The sequence below is a fragment of the Bos taurus genome, chromosome 11 (genome assembly GCF_002263795.3).
Source record: "Bos taurus isolate L1 Dominette 01449 registration number 42190680 breed Hereford chromosome 11, ARS-UCD2.0, whole genome shotgun sequence".
In the NCBI taxonomy this organism is placed as follows: Eukaryota; Metazoa; Chordata; class Mammalia; order Artiodactyla; family Bovidae; genus Bos; species Bos taurus.
This window is the reverse complement of record NC_037338.1, coordinates 97,659,992-97,665,456: the sequence shown is the minus strand read 5'-3', so window position 1 is coordinate 97,665,456 and position 5,465 is coordinate 97,659,992.

Below are 5,465 nucleotides of genomic sequence, written 5' to 3'. Positions count from 1 at the left end.
CAGAGACAGGCTAGTTAAACTAACAGTCCCACAAAAGCAATTCTTTTGCCAAAGACGTGTTCTTCCAAGTTATGGATTCCTCAGTTCCAACAAAATTGTCAGAAACATGCCTCCTAATAATATCTGTTGAAGCCCTGAAGTGGAAGGAGGTGGACAGACAGAAAGAGGAAGACTGTTCCCATGGCCTAGACTCTAGAGAAAATAGCTCAGAGTCACTTTCAGCCTAGAGAAGCCCAAAGAGGGGGCTGGAGGGAGTCAGGGAGGCTGTGATCTGCAGAGCGGAACAAAGAGCCAAAGGGCCAACTCCAGCGAAGCAGTTTTGGGGCTCAGGATAAGGAAGGACTTTCTAGAAAGTTGTTTGTCAAAGGGAGTCAGCCAGTTCCCACAAGCAAGTAGAAACTGGAGATTACTTACAAGGACTGGGGTAGGAGTCCTGGTCCTGAGAGGCGGGGAATAGATGGGAAGTGGGGGAGGCTTTCCTATTCTTAAGAGAGGGCAAGGGTGGGGAAGGGGGAGGAACTTGAAATGACTTATCCTCTGATTTGCACATTTTAAGAATTGTAAAAATAATTTTATTTATTTCTTTTTGGCTGTGCTTGATCTTCCTTGCTGGGTAGGCTTTTCCCTAGCTGTGGTGAGTGGGGGCTACTCTCTAGCTGCGGTGTGCAGGCTTCTCGTGGTGGCTTCTCTCGTTGGGGAGCAGAGGCTCTAGGGCACAAGAGCTTCAGCAGTTGCAGCTCCCAGCCTCTAGAGCACAGGCTCAATAGTTGTGGTGCTTGGGCCCAGCTGCTCCAAGGCACCTCACAGTGCTACACGCAAGCTTCCAGGATCCATCCTAGCTCAAAGGCCCAGGCTATGCACAGCCACTAGCAGAGTCCAAGGGAGTCCAGGGAAGGACAACAGGGAAAATCCTGTGGCAGGATACAAAGAAGAGGCCCAAGGCTCACCAGTGCCAAGGCTGAAACTGAACAGGATTTTTTTTTTTTTTAGATTCAGGATTTATTTAAGATTCAGGGTTTTTTTTTTAAACTTTGTGTGTGTGTGTGTGTGTGTTTTGACCCAGGCACACGGCAGTGAAAGCACCAAATCCTAATCACTGGACCACTAGGGAATTACCAAGACTTATTTATTTATTGGCCGTGCTGTGCGGCACGTGGGATCTTAGTTCCCCTGACCAGGGATCGAACCTGTGCCCCTTGCATTGGAAACACAGAGTCTTAACCACTGGATTGCCAAGGAAATCCCCAAATGGGATGTTTTGAAGACATGTTTTGAGTGCCAGCAATCTTGCTGTTACCACTACAAAGGAGGTGGGCTTGTCTGCATAGCCTCAGGGGACAGCCTGATCAGTAGTGACACCTAGCTAGCTGCCCCAAACAAACAAACTGGGATGTCACTAGTCCCTAGAAGCCTTTGTTTTTCAGTCTTTCAGTCATGTCCGACTCTTGGCGACCCCATGGACTGCAGTGCACCAGGCTTCCCCTTCACTAGCTCTCAGAGTTTGCTCAAACTCACGTCCATTGAGTTGGTGATGCCAGCCAACCATCTCATCCTCTGTCGCCCCCTTCTCCTTTTGCCTTCAATCTTTTCCAGCATCAACGTCTTTTCCAATAAGTTACCTCTTTGCATCAAGTAGCCAAAGTACTGGAGCTTCAGCATCAGTCCTTCCAATGAGTATTCAGGGTTGATTTCCTTTAGGATTGACTGGTATGATCTCCTTGCTGTCCAAGGGACTCTCAAGAGTCTTCTCCAACACCACAGTTCAAAAGCATCCATTCTTTAGTGCTCAGCCTTCTTTATGGTCCAGCTCTCACAGCCAGTCTGATCAGATTCGAGGGCTCCTTTAGGACAGAGGCAGGAACAAGAGAAGCCCTAATAAATGACCTCCTAGAAAGATGAGGTGAGGGGCACCTGTTTGCTATCTGAGTTGGAAAGAGACACAATTCTGTCTCTACAGACTCAGGCAGGGTGCCCCATGCGTGACTGCATTATAATCCACTGTTAATTTAAGTACATACCTCCCCGCACAGCTGCCACTTTAGAATCGTAGCATGTTCTCGACCAATGAAAGCTAGAGCAGCAAGCTTTGTTGTACACCTATCGTTGAGAAGAGCAGTCACCCAGGGAGCATTCCCCAGCATCACCCCAAGAGGGTAAGTTCTGCGACACTGGTTTCCTCTGAGGTGGCCTCCTTCGGCCATTTACTTTGTATTCTGAACTTTGGAGCCCTGTTTGCTGGCCAAAATTATGCTAGTTAGGCCTGCCCTGCTGAACAAAAGGAAAATGTCACAGAAATATTTAATTATGAGTCACGGAGGCTTGATGGGTTTTCAAGGAATGGTCAGGGGATTGGTGGGTACTGACATGGTAAAGGACATCACAGACATCCCTGAAGCCAGGTGGGGAGAATTATGAATTACAAGTGGAAGAAACCTAAGTGAGCACAGATCGTGACTTCAGGACAAAAAATGGCCAGCGACTGCCAATGGCTTCTGCCGGCAGGGCAGCTCAATGCTGTCTACATCACATCTGCTCCAACTCAGTTTATCTGCTTCAGGTTGTTGCTGTTCAGTTGTTCACACGTGTCTGACTCTTTTGTGACCCTGTGGACTGCAGCACAGCAGGCTTCCCTGTCCTTCACCATCTCCTGGAGTTTGCTCAAACTCATGTCCATTGAGTTGGTGATGCCATCCAACCATATCCTCTGTTGCCCCCTTCTCCTCCCGCTCTCACTCTTTCCCGGCATCAGGGTCTTTTCCAATAAGTCAGCTCTGCTTCAGGTGGTGTTCCCATTTCCAGGACCACGTCCCCTTGGGATTATTCCTTCGACTCTGCCAAGAGGCTTGCTCAATTCTTCGTGTTGGGCAACTTTTTCAGCCACGGCTGTGTCCAACTCTTTGCAACCCCATGGACTGTAGCCTGCCAGGTTCCTCTGTCCATGGGATTTCCCAGCCAGGAATAATGAAGTGGGCTGCCATTTCCTTCTCCAGGGGATCTTCCCAGACCAGGGGTCAAACCTGCATCTCCTGCTTGGCAGGTGGATTCTTTACCACTGAGCCACTGGCGAAGCCCAAAAGGAAAAAAGCAAACCTACAGAAGCCACTACCTCACAACTTACCTGAGCCATATGAGTCCAACTCCATCAGTTTTTAGACAAACTGCAGCAAAAGAGGCTGTGAGGCAAAGGTATGGCTAAAAGCTAGACCTCCAGATTCCCAGAAGACATTGCACTTTCTCCCTCACACCCTTAATGTGGGGTCCCCAGCTGGCAAGGAAGCCAGTTCCTAGGTGGACCTCTTACACCAGCTGCAGTCGCACTGCCCACTTGACTGTAAAGGTGAGAACCTGTTTTACAGCAAGGAACAAGTCAGCTCTATTAGCACAGAAGCCAAGTTTCATCCTGGCCTGCTTCCCAGTCCACTGTCCTGCCTGACCCTCCCAGAATATGTGTTTGCTCATTCATTCAATCCCAACTGCGCCTGCTGGGGTTCCAGGCCATGTGCTGAGGGATATACAGGTAAGGGAACAGCCCAGGATCCTTGCTGTCATGGAGGTTGCAGGCTAGGAGAAACATTAATTGAATCATCTCACTAATCAATATACAATTAGCAATTTTTTCAGAGCAATGAATTACGCTGAAGGGCAGGAGGATCACAGCTCAATGAGCGGCTCTGTTAAAGGGGCCTGACCTAGAAGGGCTGCTGCAGGGAGGAAGGCCTGAGCTATAACTGCGGAGGAGTTAATTGGCTTTGAGGAAGATCTGTTACAGAACCCAAGTTTGTAGGCCAAATGACAGAGTGTGGAGCAGTGAAAGTGAAGGCCACTCAGTCGTGTCTGACTCTTTGCGACCCCATGGACTACACAGTCCATGGATCTCCAGGCCGGAATACTGGAGTGGGTAGCGTTTCCCTTCTCCAGGGGATCTTCCCAACCCAGGGATAGAACGCAGGTTTCCGGCATTGCGGGTGGATTCTTTACCAGCTGAGCCGCAAGGGAAGCCTAAGAATACTGAAGTGGGTAGCCCATCCCGTCTCCAGCAGATCTTCCCGACCCAGGAATCAAACCAGGGTCTCCTGCAATGCAGGCGGATTCTTTACCAACTGAGCTATCAGGGAAGCCTGTGTGGAGCAGAGAAAGGTTTATTTTAGGGCCAAGCAGCGAGAATGGGTGGCTCGTGTTCAAAAACTTCCAACTTCCCTGAAGTTTTTTAGGCAAAATTGGGGTGGGGGGGCTGCAGGGCATGTGATTTCTTTCTGATTGGTTGGTGCTGCTGCTGCTGCTAAGTTGCTTTAGTCGTGTGCGACTCTATGCGACCCCATAGATGGCAGCCCATAATCCAGGACTCCGGTGCTCAGCCTGAAGTCCTCCACCTGGGTGGGGGCCTTAGCTCCGCAGAACTGAAAGGTATATATTGTTATGTATATTCCTAGAGGAACCAGAACTCTTGGTAGCTGCACTGGCTTCTTGACTGCTCCTGTTACTGCAATCCTTCCCTTCTGTGATCAGCAATGTTTGAATCCGCACTTTGGTGTTTGCGGACAGTCTTGGAGGCTGAAGCCTTCTTCCTGTAAACAAGAAACAGGGGACACGGAAAGGCTTCTGTATCCAGGAGGGCCCCACAGGGTCTCATTGGGTTTCAGATAGCTGTGTTAAGAGAAACAGACTGAAACCGCCCACCCTGACCAGGCACCACAGAAACCACTTGTGTGTTATTTAACAACAGGAGGTCCTGGTAAGGAACGGGGAACTAACAAGCCACCATCAACAGGAAGAACTGAGGAAAGGTCCAAAGTACATGCCATGTGCCCTACCACCTTCCAGAATCCTTCTCACTGGAATCCATCTTGGCTGGAATCCATCTTGGCCAGGCAATGTGTGCACCACCAAGAAGGACCCTGAGTCAGAATGATTGGCCAGAGACAACCAGGAAACTAATCCCATCACCATAAAACTTGAGATAGCAAGCCACTCGGCAGAGTTCTCCTGGTTCCCTTACCTGCAGTTCTCCACCCGGGTGCCCCTTCCCAATAAATGCTTTGGCAGCACGTATATCTCCTCAGACAACTCATTTTCAGTGTTAGACAGGAGCCCACTCCCGGGCCCTGGAAGGGGTCCCCCTTCCTGCAACAGCTGGAGGCAGCAGACAGGGTGTGTGCACCTCAAAGTTCTGTGCTGGGAGTGGACACTTCGTACTTCTGCAGGAAGATGGGGAAAAAAGAGTTCACCAGATATCTCGGGAGCAGACCTCAGCCCCCTGGCAATCCAGTCTCTGCCACACGTGAGAAAGGTCAGAGAGATATCTGCTTCTTTCTCTTTCCAGCACCACAGTGGCACAAGAGCTTCTTATGAAATTCTAACCTTTCAAAAACAGTGGTTACAGAAACTGTGACACCAGCGGATGTTTGTTAGGGCCAGTGAAACTCAGGAGGCCAGAAGGGGCAGATATAGACGGAGACCACAGCACA